At 35.8% G+C, this 15,800-nt stretch overlaps 1 protein-coding gene and 1 pseudogene across 2 annotated transcripts in view; one reads left to right on the top strand and one right to left on the bottom strand.

Annotated features, from left to right (window-relative positions):
- The window catches only part of IL1RAPL1 (interleukin 1 receptor accessory protein like 1), a gene marked incomplete at both ends in the record, with an annotated part of 1,250,687 nt that overhangs the window by 58,646 nt on the left and 1,176,241 nt on the right, over positions 1 to 15,800 (top strand). The window lies entirely within an intron of this gene.
- On the bottom strand, positions 3,988 to 5,662 carry LOC308415776 (polypeptide N-acetylgalactosaminyltransferase 1-like; annotated as a pseudogene). Its single transcript has one exon. The product of its transcript is annotated as a polypeptide N-acetylgalactosaminyltransferase 1-like (transcript).

The following is a 15,800-nucleotide window of genomic DNA, read 5'->3' as shown; positions in this document are numbered from 1 at the left end:
TTTTGTCTGTCCTTGATAAGGGCAATGGGATAATTTCTAGTACTAATTGATAGCCTTTTGTCATGTGTCCTTGTGAAAGCTGGACACAATGGTAGTTACTCAGTTTTTAAACTGCATGCTTATAATTTTTTTAAAAAGCTACTAGTGAGAAGTTTACCAAATTCACTTTGTTAATATATTAACAATCATTTGTATCTTATGTCCATCATTCCACGTTACTGAAGCATGTGATTATGAGGTTTTACATTAGCTAAATCTTGGTGAAAAAAGTCTTGTCTTATCAAAGTGATGTCCACACACCACACTCCTTGCTCTATTTAGCCACAATTAATAATCTACTGTTATTAAGAGCATCAGTGAATGCTGGTTTTATAATGTCAACATTAAGTTTGTACAGTCTCTGAATATAAAAATGGTACAGTAGTTGTCTTCAAAGGAACAGCTGCAGGTCAGGCTGTGAGGTGCATTAATTTTTCCAGCGTTAAGTTTTGTAAAATGGCACTTTATTGTTATTAAGTAGAGGTTCTTAAAAGGTCCATTAACTCTGGTGACCACAAAGTAGCATATCAATTATAAATTTATTTTATGTAAATGTATCTCCCAGATGACACTATCATCATATTGCTTTGTAACTGTGATCAAAACTGTCAAAGCCACTGCCTGATATCTTCACTTGACTTCTCAGATAAAAATGGAAGGAGAGTTGAGCAATTTGTGTCTCACACATTTATGATATATTACTTCAATGAAAATTCTATTGTAGCATATGAAAATTATCTTGAATTTGTCACACTGCAATGGTTGGGAATATAGTTATCTAACATCTTTAAAAGGGCAATGGGAGGCATTGTGAACTTTGATACACTTTGCTTCACATGACCTTTGGGGAAGCAGTAGGTTATCTTCAAACGGAATAGGGACATAGAAGGATTTCAACAAAGTGCTAAGTAAAACTATCTAATCAAAGCTGAATTTAACAACTAAAATCTGTGAAAAAGAAAACAGAGAGCTTTTCAAGTATTGAAGCTAAGGTTTGGAACTTTAGACAAATGAATCTCTTACAGAAATATAGTCTATTCTTCTCAAAATATCTTTAAGAGGCCTTTTTTCACAGTGCAATTTATAAAGTTTTCTTACATTTTTAAGTTTATTTTAATTTTTTTTATTCTAACATTTTTTTGTTCTCACATTTTAATTTTTCCAAAATGTTGGATAAATCTGCAATAGAATGCCTAAAATTGAAAGGATGCAATAAATTACTGTATTTTACCATAAGCAATGTATCATTACACAGCAGTTTTGATTTGCTCCCACATAATCATGAAAATTTGCTTGTTTTTTCATCTTTAAAATCAAAACTAATTAATATGATTAAGTTGTCTTTTGATGTTTTAACCCAGTTTATATTTAGCTGTCTTATCTATCATCTTATTTTGAGCACATGAGAAAAATTCATGTGAATATATATTAGACCACTGTAATATTTATCTATAATTATGTCTTTATGATTTCTGAAGATACAGAAGTAATAAAATCATTTTTGTTGATAGTCTTACTGTCATTGAAATCCAAAGAACATAAAACTTAAGGTCTGTCTTGGTTTCTTTCTTTTTATGTTTTGATAAAACACTCTGACCAAACATTCTAAGACATAAATGATTTATCTTAATTCCCATTTGAAGATACATTCCATAGAGGAAAATTCAAGGCTACAGCAAATATATAGGTCACCTCATATCTCCAATTAGGAAACAAAGAGGAAAGGATTTGTGCATGTCAGAAATGATCTGGTTCAGTTTGCTTTTTCTGCTTTTATGCAGAGTAAAATCTCCTGCCTAGAAAACTTCTCCCCCACCATAGTTAAAATCAGTTTTGTGGTGCTAATTTTTTTCTCAAAGTATCTAGGAATATTTTAATTAGAAAAATAAAGTCAATGAGATTACCTAATATTTTCTAAAATTACCCATGAATTAAGTCACTCACATTACCCCCACTTAAAAAGTGAGACACATTTAAAAATCACAATGCTGTTAACCTTTTACAGTAAGGAATAAAACCATGTTATGTTCGGGTACTAAACTCTGAAATTCTGAGCATGAAAATATTTATTAGACATCTGATTTTTCAAACATTGGGCCCATTGGAGATAGAATTAACAAAGCTCACAGAAAAGAAAAAGTATTCCAGCCAACATCTGTTTAATTTCAGATTTCATGGGGAGTCTCTGTATCCTGAAAGACACCCTTACCCTAAGCATCCATACATTTGATGTTGATTGGACAAATAATGAGAATTAGTGTGTACATAAGAGGGCAAATGTCACTGGCGAGTGTGACTTGCAGGATATTCTTAAGCACAAGAAACAGTACTTCCTACAGAGAGTTTTTCACAATAATAGTAATAATAATAATAACAACAACAAAAACAACAACAACAACAACAATAACAATAGCAACAACAACAATAATAATAATGAAATACCATTAAATATAATCTGACAGACAGGAAGCAGTGTGTATGCATTTTGACCAATGGGTTGCTATCAAAAACTGTCACGAAATTTCTGTGAGATCAAAAATTAAACTTTAATTAACAGCAAATTTTAATATGTTATCCTGCTACTAAAAAACAGAGTAAAGACAATCAATCAACAAAATGAAATTTGGGGAGAAAATGCAGGACTTTAGTGTGGAATCATAGCTGCACTTCTTTGGCTAACTCATTAAAAAATGACAATTAAACATTTTCAGTCCATTTTTATTTTTTTTTAAAAAGCAGCAACTCAACATCACAACTCAAGAGTAACTTAAATGTGCACCTGACAGTGAAGCACTCCTGGAGTGGAGTGGAAAAGTTTTTAGAAAACCCATCAAATATCTGATCTCCAAATATCCAAATAAACAGCACCCTTTGTAAGCCTTATATTAAGTGACTCACAGGGATCTGAGCAGTTATTGCTGTGAAAATAAACCTGTAGTAAGGTCTCATGAGTTTTGGGCATTAAGTAAAATCAGTTCAATGGAGTTAAGAAGTTGAAAACATGTTAAGAAACTGTGTGTGGAGGCAGAAGGGCGGGTGAGGCAGAGTCTAAGCCAGCTGACCCAAAAACAACAGAGATAGATCTATAACTTGCCAACTGAAACCAGGCATAATAAATCTTTTTTGTAAAGGCAATCAAAACTTACAATTTCAACAGCCCATAAACCAAATAAAATATTGTAAAAAAGAAATTTAAACTATGTTCAGAGAGCTCCACTTTGTCATTCTGAGCACCTCAAGGAAAATAGAAGCATCCATGACTATCACAGATGAAAACAAAATGAACGTCACTGGAATCAGTTTTTCTCCACTGAGGTATAAACATCTATATAGAAATATCATACTATACTATAACAAATTGTACTTCTCATAATTCTTTTTAATTTCCTTTAAACCCTGAATGATATAATTTTTGTTGTAAAAATGTTTTCATGATTCTGGACCTGGTTCCAGTTCTTTTACACCTACTTTTCTACCAGTATTTAATATTCCATCTACTGATTCTAATCAAGAAATCTCCTCTTTACAAGGAACAGTTAGAAGAAATGGCTGATGCGCACAAAAGTTGTAGAAAGTACATCTATCCCAAGAGCACTCCTGTGCCTGTTTTGGGATCTGAAGGCTTTGCCACTGTTCTTGATGAAGACTTCCAGTCTTGTAAACATCAGTGTGCAGTCTCACTACTTTGCAGTGTCACATCCTGGGATATGAAGGATGGTTCACAGCAGGTGAAAAGCTAGAGTCTGAATTTTAATGGCTGATAAACCTTAACATCCCTCAGAAGAGGAAAATGCTTTTCCTTTTCTGCTACTTAACAATGTGGAAGAAATGTATGCTGAGGAAGCCCAGTCAATCCTTCTTTCTTTCCTTGTCATTGTAAATTCGGTCTCAGAATGTTACTGGAAGGATGACATTTCAGGGAAGCCACTGATGGGACCAGCTTCTAGTTCATACTCTAATGCTGGGCACCTGGCTCTCCTCTTCTGTGGCTTTATCCAGGCACTAATTACTATTCACATGCTGCAGGGTTAATTTCACTGGGCCACACTCCCAGAGCTGGTTGCCTTTAGATGGTGGCATTTGAGCTTGGTAACTGGGCTATTAGGTTTGGAAACATCCGAACAAAGGTCACCTGTTCTAATTTCTTTTTTGGCAGTGTAAAAGAAAACCTGATTACTTCCCATACCAGGACAATTAAAAATTCCAGCTTTCTCATTCTCTTTTCTAGCCATGTTATCTAGACACTGATTTGTTTCTACATTTCGTATCTCTCCCAATGAGAAATAGTAGGGAGGAATTTGAGAATCAGGGTAAATATTTTCTAGGTACCTTGGTTTACATTGTAGTTTATGTCTCAGACCAAGTCTTGATGATATATCTCCATAATCAACCTTGGTAACACCTGGAGAAATTATATAAAAGAAATTCTTGATCTCATTCATCCATGATGGCTTCTGCAAACCTTTTGTTATTCTTGTTGATAATCTGCCCTCTCTCTGCTGGAAACATGTAGGATGTAGCTTTCTGAAACATATGACCATCATGGGAGCATGTCACTATTTCCAAAGTTTGTCCACACTGACAAATCCTAAAGGAAATTTCTAGGTTTAATCCTCCCCAAATATCCATTCCAGCCTCATATATTCCAATTTACTGAAAGCAATCACTCTCTATTGAGAAAAGGCCTCCGGCCATGGTAGGTGTTCTCACAGGAAGAGTCCAGTCACCTTTCCTTCTGTCCATTTCTCACTGAGGAACAGGATACCAACAAGGAAAATTGAGCTTCCAGTTTCCACCACAGGTCATGTCAGATCCTGCCATATACTCAAAATTGTCATTGATGATCACATCTATGATAGTTCACACCGCTGTTCTCCTGTCTTGTTTGATCTGGGCTAACAGAGGCTCCAGACACCCTACTGTACACTCACAGTGAGCATCTAAGGATGTGAACACTTGGCCTTTGGATATAGCAGCTCCTTTTAACCTAGCTCTGATCAACCCAGAATGTTGTTCCATTTGGATTACATGAACTGGCACTTTTAAGTTTTTTCACATAACTCTAGAGGTGTTTTGAAAATGTCTCTTTCACTGGCGTCATCTACAAGAACAATCTTTTCTATCTTGTGTCTTGGTGAGCGATTAATGGCACTGGACTATTTGCAGATGTGTGCTCCATGCCTCATTGTGGAAAACAATCACCATGCTTGTTGTGGGACTGTTATCTGGATACACCTTTGTTTTACACCTTTGTAACCTCACATCTGGTAAGGATCTGTTGAATGCAATCAACTCACTTTCCATTAAGTTGAACTGATTGATTTTAAACATCTCTTTCATCTTTTCTTGATCCTCCTTAGCCTTCGTGAGGCTTCTGAATTAGTTCTAGAACATCCCCAGCAGGAAGGTCTCTCTCCTTCATCTCTTCACATTTGTTGCACTCACTGAAGTAAAGCAACAGGAACATATCCAAGAGTACCCAAACCAAGGAAGTGGTTAGAACCACCTTGCAATATGCAAATTTTCGAATGGCATTGTAAGTCAATTGTAAAATTAAAAAAAGACAGACAGATAGGTAGATAGATATACAGATATCATGAAAATTATTCCAATCTAGTTTCATCAGAAATCACAGCCATGTCCCCAAAGTGGCTTTTCAAATGAATTCATATCACAAATCCACATGTTTCAAATCATCTCAGCCCAAACAGCGGCAGGTGCTCCTCAAGTAGAGCACTCCAGTGGGCTGCAGCTCTGGCACTCCTCCCTGGCCTCCCTTCTGAGGCACCACCTTCCTGGCCTCTGTTCCCAGGGGCAGGTGGGCCCAGCAGGAGCTCGGCCTCTGCCTTGCCTACCTCCTCAGTGCCTGCCTCCTCCATGCCCGCCCCTGCCTGTGTGGCTGGGCATGCTAGTTTCCTCTGAGGCTCCTGCAGCCTTGGTTGGCGCTCTCCCTGGTGCTAATTTTCTTATGAAATTATAAAGTAATGATCAGTCATGCAAATTCACAAAAGTTTACCATGCGATATTCACTGATGGTGTGACTTGTGCTTTTCCTCATCCCTCCATTTCCCCTCTTCACTTATAAAAATACGGCAACAGAATATTTTCCCCACAGATTCTACATAATAATTTGATGGAATTATATGTGAAAATCATTTTACATATTTCGTATAATATGTCAAGAACTTCCATCTATAGTCACAAGCATCTGAATATTAGGACAGATTTACATGTAGGTCAGCCTTAAAGTTTGACAAAATGCTAAATAATAGGAACTCCCACGAAAACCAAAAAGACTTTTAAAATATGTATCTTTCTAGTTTTAACATAATTTTATTAGTGAGGTAGGCTTGGTAGGGATGTTCCAATGTAAAAAACAAAGATATGAATTCAAATGATATGCAATAAAATTATCAATTCTACATAAATAAATAATGAATGCAAGTCTATGTGTTTTCCATTGGAAGGTTTCAGGCTAAGAAGGGTGTCTTGAAGTATATGTGCTGAGGAGATTTCTAAAAATCTAGTTCTGTTTTCTACCTTTTATATGTATTAATTGATACAGATCATGAAAATAATTATAGACAGTGTTTTTAAAGAAAAGATTTGGAAGCACTTTATTACAATTTTATGTTATAGTCTGCTCCATAAATCCTGTCAACACACATGAGATGTCCCAGATGACGGTATATTGTTACAACACAGCAACACAGAGTCTCAGTGAACATTTGTTAACTAAGGCAATTAAATAAAGTATGTTTGCTTACCTATGTTATTGTGAAACTACTAGAAGGGATTATAAATGTAATAAATATGATGAGAATAAATTTATAATAGATTGAATGTGAATTTATTTCTTTATCCAGGATACATTAATCTTATTTAATATTTTAAGAAGTATACATATAAAAATAATTATGAAAAGGTAGCTGTTTCCTGGGTGTACACAGTTTTAAAAGATGTACACAATGTTTGAATACAAAAGTTTCACAGTATAATTTTATTTAAAATTGACAATTGGTACTTAATGTTACTGACTGTGGTGATGATGCTAGATGGGATCAGATATATTTTTCTAGGCACTAACTCTTTTACAGTTAGTTATAAACATAGCGGTAGTTTAAAAACATGAATTCTAAATCATGAAGGCTATTTAATCACAGATAAGTGTTAATAGAATCAAGGTAATAATGACCTTTTACAGAAGACCAAAACTGGTAGTGAATAGATCTATTAGGACAATCGAAAATGCCAGACAGGATTCTGGAATTATAGGAAAACTAATCTAGGGTGAATGTTGAAGGGACGAAGGTAGTAGAATGCATAGAAAACGAAAGAATCAATAGAATTTTTATCATTGGCTGGGCACTCAGGTGAAAAGGGAAAATAAATCTAGGATAACTGTCAGCTTTAAGTTATAAGAAACAGATGAAACAGGACAGGAAGGAAGATGTGACATTTAGTTTCCAGTGTTTTAAGGAGGAAAACTTCCACTGTTACATAACTTTATTCTCTACAACATTAGATACACCGATGGTTATGAAATAAAGAACAAAGAAAAGGCTAGAACTGAAAAAAAATCTGTATGGTAATCCCAAGGAAATAGTAATTTATTAAATGAGACAAAGGATGAGGAAGCAAAAAAAGAATAATATAGATTTCTTAATGTGTTTTAATTGAGGTCATTATATATTTAAATCAGTGATCTGTTGGTATATATAAAAATAATATCAATTTAATATTAAGAGTTTACCTTCTGCAAATTAGCCCATAAGGGAGAGACAGTGTCTTTTATTGATTAGACTTACTTACATATGTTGTCTTAAATACCAAGAAATTCAATTTATTTGAGACAGGGTATCATTATATAGCTTTAGCTAGTCTCAAACTTTTGATGTTCTTACTTCAGACTTCAGAGTCTGGATCAAAAATCTATTTTAAAATAAAAAATACAAGTTAATAGGTTTTGAACTTTTAAAAATTTGAACAACTTTATTTCAAAAACAAAGATAAATGTAGAGATTTTAAAAGCATTTTTACAAAAGAGTATACATTTTTCTCAGTGCTTGTTTATTTTTTTTAAACGTTTGATAGTATGCCTTAAAATCTTACTAGTTACAATAAGTATAAAGTACATGTAAAACAAGATGTAACCTGGAAATTGTCTAAGTTTTCTTGGTGTTTAAAGATTAAGAATAATGATATTTATTTATTTTTTTTGGACTTTGTTTTTCTTGAACTTCATATACACTGTAAGTTATTACTGGAGTGTTCAGAGCTTTCTGAGGTTAGTATACAATAATCAGTGACTACATATTATGTCTGTTCTTTTGTGACTGACTGGGTTACATCACTCAGGATGATATTCTCTATATGCATCCATTTTTTAAGAATTTCATAGTGTCATTGTTTCTTGTAGCTGAGTAGTATTCCATTGTGCAAATATAACACAATTTTTGTATCCATTCATCTACTGAAGGACACATGGGTTCTTTCCAGCTTCTGGCTATTATACTTAGGGCTGCTATGAATCTTGTGGTGCATGTGTTTTTGTTGTATGTTGTAGCTTCTCTGGAGTATATGCCCAGAAGTGGAATAACTGGGTCTTCAGGTAGTACTATGTCCAATTTTCTGAGGAAGAGTCAGACAGATTTTCAGGGTGGTTATACCAGTTAACAACCCCACCAACAGTGGAGAAGTATTCCTCTTTCTCCACATCCTTGCCAGCAACTACTGTCATCTGAATTTTTTTTCTTAGCCATTCTGACTTGTGTGAGTTGGAATCTCATGGTTGCTATGATTTGCATTTCCCTGATGGCTAAGGATGTCAATCACTTCCTTAGATGTTTCTCTGCCATTCGATATTCCTCAATTGAGAACGTTTTGTTAAGCTCTGTACCCCATTTTTTAATAAAATTGTTTGATTTTCTGGTGTCTAACTTCTTGAGTTCTTTGTATACCTTGGATATTAGGCCTCTATCAGATGTGGGGTTTGTAAAGATCTTTTTCCAATCTTTTGGCTGCCATTTTTTTTCCTTGACAGTGTCCTTAGCCTTACAGAAACATCTCAATCTCATTAAGTCCCATTTGTCAATATTTGATCTTAGACCACCAGGCATTAGTATTCTGTCAAGGAAATTTTCTCCTATGCCTATGTGTTCTAAGGTTTTTCCTACATTTTCTACAAAGAGTTTCAGTGTACCTGGTTTAATGTGGAGATCTTTGATCCACTTGCACTTGAGCTTTGTACAAGGAGATAAGAAATGGTCTATTTTCATTCTTCTGCATGCTGAGTGCCAGTTGCACAAACATCATTTGTTGAAGAGGCTGTCTTTTTTCCATTGAATGTTTAAAGTTCCTTTGTAAAAAACCAAGTGATGATATACGTGAGGGATAATTTCTGGATCTTCTATTCTCTTCCATTAATCCACGTGCCTATTTGTGTACCAGTACCATGCAATTTTTAGCACAATTGCCTTGTAATATAGCTTGAGGTCAGGGATGGTGATTCCCGAAGATATTTTCTTGTTGTTTAAGATGGATTTTGCTATTCTTTTTTTTTTTTTTTTAGATCTTTTGTTTTTCCAGATGAAATTACACATTGTTGTTTCCAACTCTATGAAGAATTGAGTTGGAATTTTGATAGGGATTACATTGAATCTGTAGATTGCTTTTGGTAAAATGGCAATTTTTTTTAATGTTGACCCTTATAATCTATGAGCATTGGAGATATTTCCATTTTCTTAGATCTTCCTTGGTTTCCTTCTTTAGAGATTTGAAGTTCTTGTCATACAGGTACTTCACTTGCTTAGTTAGAGTCACACCAAGGTATTTCATATTGTTTGTGAATATTGTGAAGGGTATCTTCTCCCTAATTTCTTTCTCCACATGTTCGTCCTTTGAATAGAGGAAATCTACTGATTTGTTTCAGTTAATTTTATATCCAGCTACTTTGCTGAACTTATCAACTGTAGAAATTCTCTGGTGGAATTTTTGGGCTCACTTACATACACTATCATGTGATCTGCAAATAATGATGTTTTCACTTCTTCCTTTCCAATTTGTATCCTTTGATTTCTTTTTGGTGTCTAATTGCTTAGGCCAGGACTTCCAATACTATTTTGAATAGGTAGGGGAGAGTGGGCTGCCATGTCTAGTCCCTGATTTTAGTGGGATTGCTTCAATTTCTCACCATTAAGTTTGATGTTGGTTATTAATTTGCTGTATATTGCTTTTATTATGTTTAGGTATGGGCCTTGGATTTCTGTTCTTTCTAATACGTTTAACATGAAGATGAGGTGAATTTTGTCAAATGCTTTTTTAGCATCTAGTGAGATGATCATGTGGTTTTTTTTCCTTGAGTTTTTTTTTTAATATGGTGCATTACATTGATGGATTTCCATATATTTAACCATCCCTGCATCCCAGGGATGAAGCCTCCTTGATCATGGTGAATGATCATTTTGATGTGTTCTTGGATTTGTTTGCAACGATTTTGTTGAGTAATTTCCCATCAATGTTCATAAGTGAGATTGGTCTGAAGTTCTCTTTCCTTGTAGGATCTTTTTGTGGTTTAGGAACAAGGGTTATTTTCCCCTCAAAAATGAGTTAGGTAGTGTTCCATCTGATTATATTTTGTGGAATAGTTTGGAGAGTATTGCTATTAGGTCATCAATAAATGTCTGATAGAATTCTGCACTGAACCCATCTGGACCTGGGCTTTTTTTGGTTGGGAGGTTATTGATGACTGGTTCTATTCCTTTAGGGGATATTGGATTATTTAGATGGTTTACTTGGTCTTGGTTTAACTTTAGTATCTGTTATTTTTCTAGTAATTAATCTATTTCCTCAAGATTTTCAAGCTTTGTTGAGTATAGCCTATTGTATTAGGATCTGATGATTTCTTGAATTTCCTCTGCTTCAGTTGTTATGTCTCCACATTTCTTTCTGATTTTGTTAATTTTGATTCTCTCTCTCTCTCTCTCTCTCTCTCTCTCTCTCTCTCTCTCTCTCTCTCTCTCTCTCTCTCTCTCTCTCTCTTTGTCCTCTAGTTAGTCTGGCTAAGGTTTTATCAATCTTGTTAATTTTCTCAAAAAACCAGCTTTTGGTTTTGTTGATTCTTTGAATGGTTCTTATTGTTTCTATTTGGTCAATTTCTGCCCTAAGTTTGATTATTTCTTTCTGTCTCCTCCTCTTGGGTGTATATGCTTCCTTTTGTGTTAGAGCTTTCAACTGTGCTGTCAAATTGCTCATGTATGCTCTCTCCAGTCTCATTTTGGAAGCACCCAGAGCTATGAATTTTCCTCTCAGTACTGCTTTCATTGCATCCAATAGGTTTGGGTATGTTGTGCTTTCATTTTCATTAAATTCTAGAAAATCCTTAATTTTTCTCTTTATTTCTTCTTTGACAATGCTATCATTTAGTAGAGTCTTGTTTAGTTTCCATGTGTATATAGGCTTTTTGTTGTCTTTGTTGTTATTAAGGAGGAGACTTAGAACATGGTGATCAGATAAAATGCATGGAAGTATTTCAATCTTCTTCTACCTATTGAGGCTTGTTTTTTTGACTGATTAGATGGTCAGTTTTGGAGAAGGTGTGGTGAGGTGCTGAGAAGAAAGTGTATTCTTTTGTTTTAGTATGAAACATTGTGTCAATGTCTATTAATCCCAATTGGTTCATTACCTCTGCTAGGTTCACTGAGTCCTTGTACCGTTTCAGTTTTCATGATCTGCCCATTGATGAGAGTGGGGTTTTGAGGTATCCCACTAATATTGCATGGGGTACAATGTATTTTTTTGAGCTTTAGTAGGATTTCTTTTAAGAATATGGGTACTCTTGTATTTCAATCACATATGTTAAGGATTGAGAGTTCACCTTGATAAATTTTCCCTGTAATGATTAAAAAGTGTCCTTCCTTATCTTTTTTGATAACTTTTGTTTGAAAATTTACTTTATTCCATATTAGAATGGTACTCTAGCTTTTATCTTGGGGCCATTTCCTTGGAAGGTTTTTTCCCAACCTTTTACTCTGAGATAGTGTCTGTCTTTGTCTCTGAGATGAATTTCCTGTATGCAACAAAATGCTGGATTCTGTTTGTGTATCCAGTCTGGTAGCCTATGTCTTTTTATTGGGGTATTGAGTTCATTTATAGTAACAGATATTAAGGAATAGTGGTTTCTGTTTCCTGTTATGTTTGCTTTTAGAGGTAGAATTGTGCCTATGTGTCTTTCTTCTTTTGGTTTTCTTTCTTAGGTATTTTCTTGTTTTTACTAGGATGTAGTTTCCCTCCGTGTGTTGTGTTTTCCACCTATTATTCATTGTAGTACTGGATTTGTGGTCAGGTATTGTGTAAATTTAGTTTTGTCCTGGAATATCTTGTTCTCTTCATTTATGGAGATTGAGAGATTTGCTGGGTATAGAAGCTTGGGCTGACACTTGTGTTCTCTTAGGGTTTGCATGATGTCTGTCCAGGCTCTTCTAGCTTTCATAGTCTCTGTTGAGAAGTCGGGTGTGACTCTGATTACTCTGCTTTATATGTTACATGACCTTTTTCCCTTACTGCTTTTAGTATTCTTTTTTTGCTTTGGGCACTTGGCATTTTGACTATTATGTGTTGGGAAGAATTTCTTTTCTGGTCCACTCTATTTGGAGTTCTGTAGGCTTCTTTTATGCTCATGGTCATCTCATTCCTAAGGGTAGGGAAGTTTTCTTCTATGATATTGTTGAAGGTTTTTGCTGTACCTCTTAGTTGATATTCTTTGCCCTCTTCTATTCCTATTATCCTTAGTTATGTTCTTCTCATTGTGTCCCACATCTTCTGGACATTTTAGGTTAGGAGCTTTTTGGCTTTTGCATCTTCTCTGACTGTTTTGTCTGTGTTTTCAATTTTGTCTTCAGCCCCGGAGATTCTCTCTTCCATCTCTTATAGTCTGTTGGAGATGCTTGCATCTATGACTCCTGATTTCCTTTTTAGGTTTTCTACCTCCAGAATTGTCTCTTTTAGTGTTTTCTTTATTGTTTTCATTTCCTTTTAAATTCCTTCTTCAATTCCTTCATCTCTTTGGTTCTGTTTTCCTCTAGTTCTTTGATATCTTTGAGTGTTTTTCGTGTTTCCTCTTTAAAAGATTCTATTTCTTTATGTTTTTCCTCCTGTACTTGTTTAAGGATCTCTATCATCATCTTGAGGTAGGACTTCAAGGCTGAGTCTTCCTTTTCTGGAGTGTTTGGCATTCTGCTGGTTGCTGTGATAGGAGAGCTGGGTTCTGGTGTTGCTAAGATGTCTTGGTTTCCATTGGGTACCTCCTTTTGCTTTCCTCTTGCCATCTTGTTGTCTGTGATTATACGTGGTCTTGTTGTCAGTGATTTGTTCCCATCTCTCCTGCATACCTTGCTTTTGTCCCTGGATCTGTGCTGTTCCCTGCGGCAGATGGCCTGAGCTGTTGGTCTGCATGCATAGGCCCTCTTGGTGGAAACTGAGTCCCTAAGGCAGAGTTCCTGGTCCCCTGTTACCAATCAGTGTGAGGAGCAGGGAGCTTTCCGCATGCTCGACCCAGACCTCTCTGTGCCTGGCTATTTGCAGAGCAGTCTTACCAGGCCTGGTCCCTGGATCTCTGCTCGTTAAATTTATTTTTAAATATGTATACAATTCTGATCTACAGAGTTTTTCCTACAGAGACAGCTTCTTCTACCATTGTTGGGAGTCCCACAAGAACACAAAGCTACCTAAGAGTAGGGTATATGCAGAGGAGAAATATAACATTTTACCAAGAAATGATGAATTTGTTATCATTTTTCTAGTGTGTTGCAATATATATGAACAATTCAATTTTTAAGTGAAATTAATATAGAAACCACAGCAGAAAATGGAAAAAGCAATGAAGATGAAATAAACCAATGGGACTAAGCACATCACTCATTTTCTATGACAAAACATCTCTTTGTCAAATGTAGAAATCAATTCTATAGAACTCAGTAGGTTTTGTGGTTCCTTTTCATTTAAAGAGAGAGGTAAGGGGGAGAGAAAAAAGCAGCAGAATAAGGCATGATGCGATACAGGAGAGAAGGCCCAAAGGCTAGAAAAAATAATAGAAATATGCAGCAGTTTGGGGTGGGGAATGGGGTGGGGATCACTGGGGAAGTCACAGACACCAGGGACATGGGAAGCCACCAGGATTCAATGGAAATGGCATTAGTCGAAATTTCCAACAGTGGTTAAGATAGGACCTAAAGAGACCACCTCCTTGGGATAAACATGACCTCCATTTGAGTGATGGAGCCACCTACCCATAACAAATTTCCTAATTTTGTTTATTTAATGTATGTGATCACACTGTCACTGTTTTAAAACACAACATATAGGAAGGCATTGGATCCCATTACACATAGTTGTAAGACAACCCGTGTTTGCTGGGAATTGAACTCAGGATTTGTGTCAGTGCTATTAACTTCTTAGCCTTCTATCCAGACCCAATGTTACATTTTTAACCCACAACTGTTCCTGTCTAAAGTAAATGCAGGGATAAAAATTGGAGGGTCATCCAGAGACTAGCTCAGCATGAGATCAATCCTATGTGCAGACTCCAAAAGGCAACACTATTGCTGATGCAAAGATGTGCTTGCAGACAAGAGCCTGGCATGGTGGTACTCTGAGAAGCTCTGCCAGCACATGACAGAGACAGATGTAGATCCTTATAGCCAACCGCTGTACCGAACCCAGGGACCCAGTGAAAGAGTTAAGGGAAGGACTGAAAGGAGATTGCAACCCATAGGAAGAACAAACAATTGACTGGAACCCTCATAGTTCCCAGAAACTAAACCACCAACCAGGGAATATACATGGGCCAGTCTATTGCTCCGGCTATATTTGTAACAGAGGACTGCCTCATCTGGCATCAGTGGGAGGGGAGGTGCTTGGTCTTGTGGATGCTTCATGCCACAGAGAAAGGGAATGATAGACAGTTGAGATTGGAGTGGGTAGGTGGATGGGCGTATCTATTTGCATTCTTATGCATGCTGGCTGTCAGTTGAACCAGCACCATCTGTTGAAGAGGCTCTCCTTTTTCTACATAATGTTTGTTAAAGATCAAGTGACCATAGGTATGTGGGTTCTTTTCTGGGTCTTTAATTCTAGTCCATTGGTCTAACTGCCTGTTTCTGTACCAATACTATACAGTTTTTATCACAAGTGATCTGCAATACAGCTTGAAGTCAAGGAGGGTGATACTCCAGGAAGTTCTTTTATTGTTGAGAATAGTTTTCTCTATCCTGGGTTTATTGTTTTTTCAAATGAATTTGCAAATTGCCTTTTCTAACTCTATGAAGATTTGAGTTGGAATTTTGATGGGGATTGCATCGAATCTGTAGCTTGCTTTGGGCATGTTTTAAAAGTGGATGTGCATCAGCTGACTGAGGAACCAAAGTAAAAGTGTTAACAAAGCAGGATTTTTAATGCAAAGAAACTTCACTGCGATGTTTATTGTCATTGCTAACTGGCTTACATTTCTAAATGACACCTTTGTTGTTACTATTTGATGTAGAATAGAGAGATATTTACAAGATAATATCTAATTTTTTCCTTCTTACCCCATTCTTTTTTTATTTAATACTTTCTATAATTACATTTTAATGCAATTCCCAGCTCAATTTCAAGTCAATTCTACATAGAGTTAGAAAGAGCAATTTGTAAATTCATATGGAATAATAAAAAACCCAAGATAGCCAAAACTGCTGTGGGAAATCACCATTTCTGCCCTCAAGCTG

This window comes from Micromys minutus, assembly GCF_963924665.1.
Source record: "Micromys minutus genome assembly, chromosome: X".
NCBI lineage: Eukaryota > Metazoa > Chordata > Mammalia > Rodentia > Muridae > Micromys > Micromys minutus.
This window is presented reverse-complemented; position numbering and strand designations above follow the sequence as displayed.